This window comes from Triticum dicoccoides, chromosome 5B (assembly GCF_002162155.2).
Source record: "Triticum dicoccoides isolate Atlit2015 ecotype Zavitan chromosome 5B, WEW_v2.0, whole genome shotgun sequence".
Lineage (NCBI taxonomy): Eukaryota > Viridiplantae > Streptophyta > Magnoliopsida > Poales > Poaceae > Triticum > Triticum dicoccoides.
The window spans coordinates 284,522,631-284,537,526 of NC_041389.1; the positions used below are offsets into that span (position 1 = coordinate 284,522,631).

The 14,896-nt window shown below is 47.3% G+C and overlaps 1 pseudogene; it reads right to left on the reverse strand.

The window, feature by feature from the left end:
- Positions 1-2,066: 2,066 nt before the first annotated feature.
- LOC119313386 lies at positions 2,067-2,205 on the reverse strand (annotated as a pseudogene).
- Between the last annotated feature and the right edge of the window lie 12,691 nt (positions 2,206-14,896).

The following is a 14,896-nucleotide window of genomic DNA, read 5'->3' on the forward strand; positions in this document are numbered from 1 at the left end:
CTCATGGCTCAGTCGGCCGCTGATCCATCGCGCGCGGCTGGAGCGCCCGATGATTGGCGCGGGCTCACGCTGATTGGGCTGGCGGGCCCCGCACGGCTGGGGCTGTCGGTCACTGCTGCGCCTGATGCATGCAGCGCACTGGGATCCGCCTCGGATCGCGCAACTGCCTCGTCGGCCGCAGCAAAATTGCCATCGGATCCAGCGCCGAAGCTGTCGCTCGGATCAGCTTGGGATCCCGCGCAAGTTTCGTCTGTATTCCCTTGCATAAAATGACGTCCAGAAAGTGCACACTTATCATCAAAATTAAATTTTTCTATGGAACTAGTCAAATGATCAGTACTATTTAGCTCGCCCCCGTGATCTGAACTAGGGATATAATCAGGAAGAAGTGCAATTTCTGCACGAAGTAAAGCTCCGGCATTTGGATGAAGTTTTGCAAAAGGGAATACTGTTTCATCATCTCGAGAAATATATATGCGACCAGTAGAAATCTCAAGACACTTGTACCCTTTATGAAGATTACTATAGCCAAGAAAAACACATTGAGTGGAACCAAACTCGAGCTTATGACGATTATATGGACGAAGATTGGGGTAACAAGCAGAACTAAAGATTCTTAGAGAATTGTAATCGGGCTTATGATGAAACAATTTTTCCAAGGGACTAATATTGCCAATAACTTTGGTAGGGAGACGATTGATAAGATAAGTGGCAACAATAAAGGCTTCATACCAATATTTTAGAGGCATTGATGCATGAGCTAGAAGAGATAGGCCTACTTCAACAATATGGCGATGTTTACACTCAGCAGAACCATTCTGTTGATGGGCATGAGGACAAGAGACATGATGAGCAATACCAATATTGCGAAAGAAAGAGTTGAGTTTCTCATACTCCCCTCCCCAGTCACTCTGGACTGCAAGGATTTTTCTATCAAATTGGCGTTCAACGAATTTCTGGAATTCTTGGAAGATAGAAAGAACTTCTGATTTAAACTTAAGCAAATATATCCAAGTGAACTTGCTAAAGTCATCAATAAAACTGACATAATATTTTTTTCTACCAAAAGAATCTCTTGCATGACTCCATACATCACTAAAAATAAGTTCCAACGGAGCATGAGACACACTATTTGACTTAGGATAAGGAAGTTGGTGACTCTTTGCACATTGACAAGCATCACACACAGACTCAATGTTTGAACTAGATGACAATGGAAGATTGTCTTTATTTATAACTTGCTTAACTATGACCGAAGAAGGATGTCCTAATCTTTGATGCCATCTCGCCAAGGAGGGCTTGGCAACAGAGTAAACTTGATGATGACGCTTTCGACTAAATGCTCCGGATGTGATGGGGTATAAGCCTCCAATGCATCTACCGTGATGAAGGAGCTCCCTCGTTGCCCGATCCTTTATGAAAAAAATACGTGGGATGAGTTTCAAAGAAGACATTATTATCAGCAGTTAAACGAGACATAGATGCAAGGTTTTTGTCGGCTTGCGGAACATGAAGAACATCCTTTAGAACAATATCACGTTTAAGATTAGGGGAATTAATAGATGCTTGACCAATATGACTAATATCCATACCTCCACCGCTTGCGGTGTGAATCTGATCATTGATGTAGTACTTCTCCCTCATGGAAAGTTTCTCAAGTTCGTTGGTGACGTGATCAGTGGCACCTGAATCAGCATACCAGATGGTACCATCTCCTCCTTGCTCCCGAATTGCAGCTGCAACAAGACGAGCATCGGGAACATAGTCCTCATCATAGCGGTGCCAACAATCCATGACCTCATGGCCTGCCTTTTTGCAGAGTTGACATCGAACACGTCCTTGAGAGGAGGGGACGTGGTTGTTGCTGTAGCCGCCCCCTCCAGAACGAGAGGAAGAAGAAGTGTTGTTGTAGCCACCTCCGTTTGGACGCGCCCCTTGGCCATTGCCACGGCCACGCCCGCTGCAGCTGTTCCCGCGGCCGCGCCCACGAGCAGACCCGCGACCTCGCGAGGCGGCGTTGGCGGAAGACTGCCGTATGTTGGTTCCGTGAAGAAGATGGAGGCGCGCATCAAAACTTAACAGCTGTGTGTACAGCTCTTGGACGGTGACAGGCTCCACCCGTGCAGCAAGGGTCGACACGACCGGGTTGTAGTCGAGGTCGAGGCCGGCCAGAACCTGTGAAACAATTTCCCCGTTTTGCATCACCACGCCAGTGCACGCGATCTCATATGTCAGCGATTTGATCTTGGCTAGGTACTCTGACATTGTCAAGTTTCCTTTTTTCAGATTGGTGAGCTCAATCCTTGTGTTTATGGCTTGAGCTTGATTTTGGGCAGCAAACATGGCATGGATCGCTGCCCATACCTCTGCCGGCGTCTGAAGGGTGACCACCTGCGCAAGGATCTCGCGAGACAAGGAACCCATCAGAAAACCTTGAACTTGCTGCTGTTGTGCATACCAGAGGACGCGGGCGTAGTTCGCAATTTGCTCCTCTTTCCCACCATTGGTGATGGTGAGTGTCTCCGGCAGCGCTTGGCTCTCCGGATCAAGGTGGTGGCCCATCTGCGCGCCCTTGATTTGGGGCAGCACAATAGCCTTCCACATGAGGTAGTTTTGCCTCGTGAGCTTCTCCTGGGTTGGGGGTCCGATGGACATGGGATAGGACGAGCTGGAGGAGGAAGGGGCGAAGGTGGAGGTTGATGAAACGGATGTGGTAAGGGCACTCATGGTGCTGGATTGGGTGGAGGCGGAGGTCATGGCGAAAGTGGCGATGGGGTTCAGAAGTTTACGATGGGGTAGAACTAGATGCGATCCTCTTTCGATCTCTGGGAAGAAGATGCTCTGGTTACCATGTAAAATAACTTGGGAAGCGTAGAACCCTTTTCTCGGGCCGCGGTTTTATTTATACAGATGATGCCGTGGCTTACAAGTAGATCGATCAAGAGTTTGATCGAGAGTTTACAGAGAAGGTCGGTAACAAGAGGGAGAAACATAAGAAGAGATAGAACAGGTTTCCAGGAGTTTAAACCTCTAGTCCTTCGAGGGTTTCAGATTATATTGAAAAATATGCTTCGAGCGGAGCGAAAGAAATCCAGATCAAGTCTGTTATTCAAGCTATTCCCATGTTTGCAATGTGTATTTTTAAATTCCCTGCTTCACTGTGTGAGGAGTTATCCCAGATTATCAGGAATTTTTGGTGGGGCGATGAAGAGAATAGGAAAAGAACGCATTGGCTGGCTTGGGATAAGATGACGAGACCAAAAAGTGAAGGGGGTTTGGGCTTTCGTGATCTTCGGCTTTTTAATCAAGCACTCCTGGCGAAACAAGCTTGGGGTCTTTTGGTTTTTCCGGACTCTCTGTGTGCTAAGGTGATGAAAGCTAAATACTATCCTCATGGGCACCTTATTGATACGGTATTCCCTCAAGCTACTTCCCTTACTTGGCAAGGAATTATGCATGGCCTTGAATTGCTAAAAAAGGGCATTATTTGGAGAGTGGTCGATGGGACTAGTATAAATATTTGGAGGGATAATTGGATCCCTAGGGAATCTGGCCTACAAATTTGCGGTAAAAAGTGCAGAACTAGGATCAAATTGGTTTCCGAGTTATTTTTGAGTGGATCCAGGAGTTGGGATGAGAACCTGATAAGGCATCTATTTTATATTCATGATGCAGAGGAAATCCTAAAGCTCCGTATTCTTCGAGTGGGCGAGGGAGACTTTATTGCTTGGCACCACGAGAAAAGTGGCTTGTTCTTCGTGAAGAGTGCGTATAGACTAGCTCTAAATCTTAAAGAGCCGAGGAGTGTTTCTGGCAATTCCAGTGATGCCATAAATGGGGATAGGAGGCTCTGGAATATTATTTGGAATGCTAATGTCCCCCCAAAAAATTAAAATTTTTGCCTGGAGGGCTGCTTCTAATAGTTTGGCGGTTCAACTCAATAGGGTTAAACATCATCAAACTACTCTAGGTACATGCTCAATATGTGGTATTGATGATGAGTGTATTTTTCATGCTTTGGTGGTTTGTCCCAAGGCTCGTGCGTTCCGCATGGCTCTGAAGGAAGTGTGGAAATTACCAGCGGAGGAGACCTTCAAATATTCTGGACCGGATTGGTTCCTTATTCTACTGGACCAGTTAACTACGCCTGTTCGTGAGCAAACTATATTCATGTTTTGGAGAGCTTGGCACTTGAGGAATGATTTGATCTTTGGTAAGGGAATGGAATCCATCTCAGCCTTGGTAAGTTTTGTCAAAAATTATTGGGCATCTTTCTCGTCTTGTCATGCTAAAATGCAGGTGGATGTTAGACTATGTATAGCTTCTGTACCTATGTACGTATATGGTACATATTGTAACACAACCATTATATATAATGAGATAAGCCACCCCTAGAGGGTTGTGCTGGTTCCCCCCCCCCAAAAAAAACCTTACCGGAGGCTGGCGGTCCACGTGTGTGTCAGCTTTGTGGCCGCGATGGGCACTGGGCCTCCAAGTGTCATAAGCGCTTCCAGCGAAGCTTCCTTGGTCTTGGCAATGACGGCAAAGATACACGCAACAATGCCCGTCAGGTCGCCATGGCTGATCGTCCCGCGCCGCAGAAGCAACAGGGACACACTCAGTCCTACTCCATCGATCCACACTGGTACATGGACTCTGGGGCGACAGAGCATCTAACCAGCGAGATGGGGAAGCTTCACACTCGTGAACCCTATCATGGCTCCGACAAGATCCACACCGCCAATGGAGCAGGTATGCACATCTCTCATATTGGTCAAGAATCTCTTCTCACTAGACATGCCAATAGGAGTCTTCAGCTTCGCAATGTTCTTCGAGTTCCATCTGTGACCCGTAATCTTCTTTCAGTTCCTAAACTCACACGTGATAATAATGTGCTTTGTGAATTTCACCCTTTTGATCTTTTTATTAAGGATCGGGGCACGAGGGACATTCTTCTTAGTGGGCGGTTGTGCCAGGGCCTCTACCGTCTGGAGCATCCTGGTGTCGCTCGTGTTTTCAGTGGAGTTCGGGTCTCTCCATCACAGTGGCATGCTCGTCTTGGTCACCCGGCCACACCTATTGTCCGTCATATTTTGCGTCGTCATGAGCTTCCTAGTTTGTCTAGTCATAAAGATGTAGCAGTGTGTGATGCTTGTCAGCAGGGGAAGAGTCATCAACTTCCTTTTTCGGAGTCCAGTCGTGAGGTGAAACATCCTTTAGAACTTGTGTTTTCAGATGTATGGGGTCCTGCTCAGACTTCTGTCAGTGGTCATAATTACTATATCAGTTTCATTGATGCTTATAGTCGCTTTACCTGGCTTTACCTTATTAAACGCAAATCTGATGTGTTTGATATTTTTGTTCAGTTTCAAAAACATGTTGAACGTCTTCTCAAGCACAAAATTGTTCATGTCCAGTCAGACTGGGGGGGCGAGTATCGCAACCTCAACTCTTTCTTTCAGTCGCTTGGGATAGCTCATCGTTTAGCATGTCCACATACACATCAGCAGAATGGTTCAGTCGAACGTAAGCATCGTCATATTGTTGAAGCTGGTCTTACTCTTTTGGCCCATGCATCTGTTCCGTTTCGGTTTTGGAGTGATGCTTTCACCACTGCATGCTTTCTCATCAACCGTACTCCTACTCGTGTTTTAAACATGAAGACTCCCATTGAGGTTCTCCTTAATGAACAACCTGATTATACCTTTCTCAAGGTATTTGGGTGTGCTTGCTGGCCGCATCTTCGTCCATATAACAAGCACAAGCTTGAGTTTCGTTCTAAGAAGTGTGTTTTTCTTGGCTATAGCTCTCTTCATAAAGGTTACAAATGTCTTCATGTTCCCACTAATCGTGTCTATATATCTCGGGACGTCGTGTTTGATGAGCATGTTTTTCCCTTTGCCAACCTTCCTGTGTCCACTGTCGAACCACCATCCCTGCATTCATCCTTTGTTGCTTCTGACCAATTTGATGATGTTGCATACTCTCCTTTGCTGTTACCTAACCATGGTGCAGGAACCGGACGTGGAGCTCGTTTGGAGCTGTTGGAGGATTCACCATCATCATCGTCGTCTTCTGGTGGGCACGTCGATCGCCCTATGTTGCATGGCATCGATTCGCGTGCCCATGCATGGTCACCCGACGAGCCCGTCGCGCCGAGCATCTCCACTGCTCGGTCCGTTTCGCCAGCGGCCGCCGAGTCGCCCGCGGCTCGGCCCATCACGCCGTCTTCGCCTGCGGCTCGGCCCGTCACGCCGTCTTCGCCCGCGGCTCGGGTCCTCACGTCGCCTTCATCAGCGGATCGGCCCGCGACACCGGCCGCGCCACGGCCCACTATGCCGAGCTCGCCATCGGCCCGGTCTGTGATGCCGGAGTCGCCAGCTGCTTCGTCTGCTCTGCCGGTTTCGCCGGTGGGTCGGCCTTCTTCGCCAACCGAGTCCGAGGCTACCGTGACTGGCTCCTCGTCACCGGCTGACTCGTCAACGTCGCCGTCCTCCAGCCCGTTGCAGGCTGCTCCGTCGACCTCGGTGGTTCCTGTGTCCCGACCACATACACGCAGTCGCAGTGGCATTTTCAAACCTAAGGAACGTAAGGATGGTACGGTTGCTTGGTTGGCTGCTTGTTTGGCTGTTGCTGTTGCGGATCCATCTTCTGAGTCTCGCTCATATCAGGCTGCCCTGCGCATTCCACATTGGCGAGAGGCTATGGAGCAGGAGTTTCATGCTCTTCTTCGTAACAAGACATGGACTCTCGTTCCTCCACCACCACGGGTAAATGTTATTGACTCAAAATGGGTATTCAAAGTGAAGAAGCATTCGGATGGATCTATTGAGCGTTACAAAGCGCGACTTGTTGCTCGCGGTTTTCGGCAGCGTCATGGTCTTGACTATGAGGACACCTTCAGTCCTGTCGTCAAGCCTACCACTATTCGGCTTCTTCTCTCCATTGCTGTTTCTCGTGGTTGGTCACTTCGTCAACTTGATGTGCAGAATGCTTTTCTACATGGATTTTTGGAGGAAGAGGTTTATATGAAACAGCCGCCTGGTTTCTCTGATCCTGATCGTCCTGACTATATCTGTCGTCTTTCCAAAGCACTATATGGTTTGAAGCAAGCTCCTCGTGCCTGGCATGCCCGCCTTGCCTCTGCCCTTCGTGCTCATGGGTTTGTGCCGTCTACTGCTGACACTTCGTTATTTCTTCTACAGAAGCCAGAAGTCACTATGTATCTTTTGGTATATGTCGATGATATTATCCTTGTCAGCTCTTCTTAGTATGCTGCTGATGCTCTTGTCTGCTCTCTTGGTGCTGATTTTGCGGTCAAAGATCTTGGGAAGCTTCACTACTTTCTTGGAGTTGAGGTCACTTCTCGTGCTACTGGTCTTGTCCTTACGCAGAAGAAGTACTCCTTGGAGTTGTTACAGAGAGCTGGCATGCTGAAGTGCAAACCGACCACCACACCCATGTCGTCTACCGACAAGATAACAGCTGTTGACGGTGAGCTTTTGTCTCCTGCGGATGCCACAGAGTACAGGAGCATTGTTGGTGGACTTCAGTACTTGACGATCACGAGACCAGATATCTCTTATGCTGTTAACAGGGTTTGTCAGTATCTTCAGGCTCCCAGAGATACTCATTGGGCTGCTGTTAAACGCATTCTTCGTTATGTTCAGTTCACCCTGACATTTGGTATGCATATTCGGCCGACTTCCTCTCGGGTCCTTTCGGCCTTCTCTGATGCAGATTGGGCTGGTAGCCCAGATGACAGGCGATCCACGGGGGGTTATGCAGTATTCTTTGGCTCTAATTTGATCGCCTGGAGTGCTCGGAAACAGGCTACTGTGTCACGTAGCAGTACTGAAGCTGAGTACAAGGCTGTGGCTAATGCTACTGCAGAGATTATTTGGGTGCAGTCTTTGCTTCAGGAGTTGGGTTTGTCTCAACCACAGCCTCCTATTCTTTGGTGTGATAACATCGGTGCTACATACCTTTCTGCAAATCCAGTATTTCATGCCTGAATGAAACACATTGAAGTTGACTATCACTTTGTACGGGAACGTGTATCACAGAAGCAACTCCAGATCAAGTTTATCTCATCTAAGGATCAACTTGCAGACATCTTCACTAAGCCTTTACCGCTGCCACAGTTTGAGGCTTGTAGGCGCAATCTTACCCTTCTCAGTTCTTTAGAAAGTGGCTAAGATTGAGGGAGGGCGTTAGACTATGTATAGCTTCTGTACCTATGTACGTATATGGTACATATTGTAACACAACCATTATATATAATGAGATAAGCCACCCCTAGAGGGTTGTGCTGGTTCCCCAAAACTTATTGTCTTACAGTGGAGATATGCAGTAAGGGGAAGCAAGTGGAGTTGGATCTTCAGCCAACCAATAACATTGAGAGGCAGGTTACTCTTTGAAGGCCACCTACCCCAGACGTCTATAAGATTAATGTCGACGCAAGTTTTGTGGAGGACATTGAAGCTGCGAGCGTGGGGGTGGTTGTTAGAAATCACCGTGGGCAAGTGATCCTATCCTCCTGGGATTATATTGATACTTGCTACAACATTGAGGAAGCGAAACTTAGAGCGTCCTTGTCCGGCCTATATATTGGTATGACTCTAGACATGCCCGTCATTTTGAAAACTGACTGTTCGTTTGTAGCCTCTGTTTTTGGTAAAGAATATGTGGACAGATCATCCCTTGTTGATCTAAAGAAGGAAGCTGTAGATGTCTCAAAGTTGTTGGTGAATTTACAGATTTCTAAGATCAACAGGAGGGCTAATATGGTGGCTCATGAGATTGCAAAGTTTAGTTTTGATAATAGTTCTGATGGTCTTATGTTTCATTCTGTTCCGCCATGCGTGGCAATGTTTGTAACGAATGATTGTATGAACATTTTAAGTTAATTAATACATGGAGGGGTTTTTCAAAAAAAAAAACCTCTAGCCATATCCTATTACAAAGTATTTCAACACGGGACACTGGATCGGCGACGCGCGCATGCGCACACACGACTCGTGGAGACAGTGCTTGAAGTTTCCCATTACTTTGCCTGCATGGATGGCCAACAGCTCTGCTTTGTGTCCGCATGCAGAGGAACATGCAGTTCGATGTCCCAAGGCTTCGAGATGCATGCACGATCTTTGCTAAAGTTGCACAATCCCTAGAAATATTTCTACGCGTGCTCCTCGTATTGTAATGCATATATTTCCCCTGAATTTACGTAATGCTAGCTAACTGGCGCTGTGATCGTTGAGATGGATGCATGCATCCATCTTTCGATACTACTACTACCCGTAATGCAAGTATATGTGCCATGGCATTCATTAACCGGAAAGGCCTCAGACTGTGTAGCCACCCCTGCCTATTTTATTTTTTCTCGGCATCGATCGTTCTTCAAAGTTGATTACATTGGAAACGGAAGCGTACGATGGATCCACTCCACCAGCTGGATCTGGATGGAATACGTTGCTGGCCGAGCCACGTGTACGCATCCCGTGTATCGTTATTACACTCCATGTGGCGCACATGCATGCTAGCTGACTTAATTCCGGCGCCAAATTAGCTAGCTACGTCTACATGCATGCACGTACGATGTACCTCTACGCGTGCTCTACTGTGTACGTACAGTACGTTGAAAGCTGAGTAGGGTGCTAGCTAGCTCGATGCCGACTTCACTCCAAGAGTCGCATGTTTTTTTTTCTTTTGTTGCTTCAGTGTGACGACATTTTGGGTCCGAATATGCTACCTAAGTGTGTGTTAATCCGTGATTCATTCAGCTGCCCCTGCCCAAGTATATGTGTACGCTGGATATGCCGCTGAATAATTTCATCCGGATCAAATTGACTTGCTACATATGGAGCATATCCCTGAATTATTTTGCCTGAATCATAGTAGTATTAACTTGCTAGCTAGCATATCCATGAAAAATTTCATCAGGAGCATATGAACTTGCTGGCATATGCCCATCAAATTCTGATTTGTATAGCGAGCATATGTTCTGTTTTCTGCGTTTCCCACCATGGGAAAAAAAACTGGTACACGTCAGTTTTAGACCAACAAAGGATCATTTGCAAGTTGGTGTTGGATCGGCGCCACAGAAGTTTCTACGCATTCAGGGATCAAACGTGCTGAGTCGTGCATGCATGGAGCAATAATTAGGATGCAGTTCGTAGACATCACCCAAACTGGTAAACTTGCTCTAGTGTAGCTTGTACTGGCTAGTTTATCATCCAATGAATTAACCAGCGGTCGGTATAGGCTACTGTAAACGCAACACAATATCCATTTTCCTTGATCATAAAAGCGAGCTACGCAGTACGCTGCGCTAGTAGTCACGTACATATACGCCATGCCAAGAAATTAATAAGTTATATCACCGAGGGCCACTGTCATCGGCAAGAAGAAGGGGCAGTGATCGGACAAGGAGCTTGACAGGGCATGCAAGATGTGCGAGTCAAAATGTATGTCCCATTCAGAATTGCAAAAGAAGGAGTCGAGTTTGCACAAGGTGGGGTTCTCCCTTTCATTGCTCTAAGTGAACCGACGATTCTGCAAGTGGATTTCCTTGAGCTCATAAAGATTCAGCGCTGCTCTAAATCGGTTTATCCGGCTAATGTTGATGTTTCTCTTATTTTTGTCTCGCGCCCGGTAAATTTGGTTAAAGTCACCGAGAGCAAGCCACTTGACTCCGGCATTTGGCTTTCAAGTTTGAGAACTTCTGGACAAAGATCCCAGGTTTTATGGGTGTTGTGCAGCAGGCTTGGCAAGAACCAATCTCTCACTCGGAGCCCTGTCATGTTTTATTCCACAAGCTAAAGAATACGAGCTTGCATCTGTCTAGATGGAGTAAGGGACTCTTCTCCAAGGCCAAGCTTCATCTTCATGCGGCCTTGCTGATCATCCTTCAACTTGACATTGCTCAAGAATCTCGCCCTCTCTCCCATGATGAGCAGGACCTCCGGATTAGGCTGAAGAGGCGGGTCATGAGCCTGGCTGTGTTAGAGAGGGCGCGTAAGAAGCAGTGTGCTCGCATCTCCAACATCAGAGAGGGAGACACTAACACCAAGTTTTTCCATCTCAGGGTCAACGGTAGACGGCGCAAGAACCACATACACCGGTTAAAGCATAACAATGGGTGGGTCACTGACCACTTGGAGAAGAAAACTATTGTGCATAATCATTTCTCCGGCGCCATTGGAAGCGGCACACCAAGGAGTCGGGATTTTAATTGGCGAATATTGAAATGGGCCAGGTTGATTTGGAAGGTCTTGATTCACCTTTCACTGAGGAGGAGGTCAAGTGCACCATTGATCATATGCCGTGCGACAAGGCACCCGACCCGGATGGCTTTACCGGTGCTTTCTTTAAGTCTTGTTGGGATATCATTAAGGTGGAGGTCATGGCTGTGATTCATAACTTTGGCAACCTACATGTAGACAACTTCCAGTGGCTCAACTCCGCTAATATTGTGCTTCTACCCAAGAAGGATGGGGCAGAAGACATCACCGAATTCCGGCCCATTAGCCTCTTCCCTGCCATTGCCAAGATTATCTCCAAGATGCTTACAGCGAGGCTTAGCCCACACATGAACAACCTCATATCCAACGCCCAAAGTGCTTTCATAAAGAAGAGAAGCATTCATGACAACTTCATGTACGTTAGAAACCTTGCACGCCGCCTCCACAAGAATAAGACTCCTTCACTCCTTTTCAAACTGGACATCCGAAAAGCTTTTGACTCGGTCCGGTGGGAATATGTCCTTGATATTCTTCAGCGGCGCGGCTTCCCTAGCAGATTTCGTGACTGGATTGCTGCCCTTCTTAGCACCTCATCATCACGGGTGCTCCTCAATGGGGTTCCCGGTTCTCCGATTATCCATGGGAAGGGCCTTCGGCAAGGAGACTCGATGTCACCGCTTCTTTTTTTTATTGCGATTGACCCGCCACAGCAACTGCTCAACTCAGCCACGCGGATTGGGCTTCTGCACAAGATTAGAGGGTGTGGCACCATTATTCGGACATCACTCTATGCTGACGACGCGGCTGTCTTTGTGGCGCCAATTCGGGAGGATATTAGAAACCTGATTGACATCCTGGAGGGGTTTGGTGAGGTCACAGGGATGCACAAAAACTTTCACAAGAGCTTCGTGGTGCCTATTCGGTGTCGGCACTTGGTTTTGGACGCCATACTTGAGGACATGCCAGCCACTCGAGCTTCTTTCCCCATGAGATATCTCGGATTTCCGCTTTCTGTTTGGCAGCTTAAGCGAGTGGACTATCAACACCTGGAGGACAAAATTGCGAACAAGCTTGTGCCTTGGGAGGGCATGCATATCACCTCCATTGGACGTGGGGCTCTTGTGAAGTCGGTCCTCACCTCCCAAGCCATCCACCACCTCACCCCACTCATTGTGCCACCTTCCGTTCTCCAGAGCATCAATAAGATTGAGCGTGCTTACCTTTGGGCGGGCACGAAAAAGGTCTGCGAAGGGAAGTGCAAGGTTAATTGGGAAACGGTCTGTAGGCCTACTCACCTAGGAGGATTAGGTGTACTACATCTTGACAAATTTGCCAGAGCTCTCCGGTTGCGTTGGCCATGGTATGAGTGGCATGACCCAACGAAGATTTGGGTTGGTTCGGGAAACCCATGCGACAAAGAGGACATGGATCTTTTTTATGCTCTCACCACCATCACAGTTGGCAATGGGGAAAGGACGCCATTTTGGGACGCGCCGTGGCTCAGCGGCAAGAAGCCAATTGATGTTGCACGCCTCATATACAAGATCTCGAAGCGCAAAAGTTGGAAGGTTAGTAGGGCCTTGCACGATGATGCGTGGATCAAGGCCATCGACATGCATTGTGAGCTGACTTGGAATCATGTGACGCAATTCGTCGAACTGTGGTCTCTGCTCTCTCATATAAACATCTCCCAAGACGTCCATGACACCATCATTTGGAAGCTCTCCCCTAATGGGGAATACTCGGCCAAATTAGCATATAAGGCGCAATTCATGGGAGCTATCCTCACGCCCATGAACAAGGTCATTTGGAAAGTCTGTGCACCCCCCAAGGTCAAATTCTTCGCATGGCTAGCCATCCAAAATAGGGTGTGGATAGCTGACCGCCTAGAGCGGCGCGGGTTGCAAAGTTGCGGTCTCTGCCCGTTATGCAAGAGGGAGTTCGAGTCTGCCGCTCACCTTTTCTACAGATGTTGGTACACTATGCGGTTGTGGAGGCTGATTAGAGATTGGTCGCAAATTGGCGATATCAACACCAACCAGTGGGCGGATCATCACTCTCTCAGTAGTTGGTGGACTCATATGGCCAGGCGCAGCAAGGCGATGGCGACCCTCACCTTGCTCACCACCTGGACCATTTGGAATAAGAGAAATGCAAGGGTCTTCCAGAAGAAATCGACGCCCCCCCCCCCTCCCCCCAAATCATCTTGCGAAACTTGAAGGAGGAAGCTAGGCTCTGGGTGCTAGCGGGGGCGAAACGCCTGAGTAATTTGATGCCGCGAGAGTAATGACTTCATATTCAGTGGCCTCGTGTGGCTCCGACTTAAACCTTGTCTCCTTCCTTAATTAATGAATGAGGCAAATCTTTTGCCTTTGCGTTAAAAAAAAGTTATATCACCAAAACACGTACTCCCTTCGTTCCTAAATATAAGTCTTTTTAGAGATTCTACTACATGCTAGATATGTATGTATATAGACATATTTTAGAGTGTAGATTCATTCATTTTGTTTTATATGTAGTCCTAGTGAAATCTTTAAAAAGACTTATATTTAGAAACGGAGGGAGTAGTATTTATTTCCCTCAAAACAACAGTCGATTAAACTATGACTCCCTCTAGATTAATTATTTAGCGAATTTAATCAGGGAATGGAATCTATACGCGCACGTACGAACGTGCTATTCCTACATGCATGCGATGTTTGAGGACCCTTGCTTTGGAGGCAAGGTATACAACTTTCATTCCTTGCCGCAGCATTCCACTATGGACCATATCACTACGACTTTATCAATCTACACTTTAAGGAGATTACAACAAAGTGATCAAATTTAGCCGGTGCGGTTAGCTATTGCTCAACGAATATGTTCTTTGCACGGCCGCCCAGCCGCCCGCCCGCCTGCCCGTCCACGATTTATCCTGATTCCCGCATGCCCCCGCGGTAGCCCGTCATTCATATACCCAATGACAGCAACAAATGGGAAAGATTAGAAAAGGAGAGAGACTTGTCGTCTCTTTGATACAGTAGTTTTGTTATTTTCTGAAAAAAAATTCTATGAGACCAGGTCACGGGTTAGCAGGTGAGACCTATCCTGATGAATGACACGTGACATTCACAAATCATAAAGCATCTACCCCATCCCCACTTAATATCGGAGGAAGGGGGGAGATTAAATGCTTTGTGATTTGTAAATGACACGTGTCATCCATCAGGGCGGGTCTCACCTACTCCCTCTGTAAACTAATATAAGAGCGTTTAGATTACTAAAGTAGTGATCTAAACGCTCTTATATTAGTTTACGGAGGGAGTACTTTATATGAGACCTGGTCTCATATAATTTTTTTTCCTTATTTCCATGTCCTCTGTGTTTGCGAAATTCCTTATTTCCATGTCGATGAATCAAGAATAATGCCAACGTGCAAGTGCCGAGACGAAGAAAAGAAAATGTCCATTGTTGTCGAGTGACAAAAAGGAGGAAAACTCCCATAAACTGAAAGTAGTAACGCCTAGACAAGACATGCATCCGGTGCTCTACCGTCCACCTCACCTTATTCGGTTATTCATAGCTCAGCCGCCCTCCCGTCCAACCCGACCCTAGCCGGCCGGTATATATCCCCCTCCCGCCTCCCCGATTCTCCTCATTCTCCACCTCTCCTC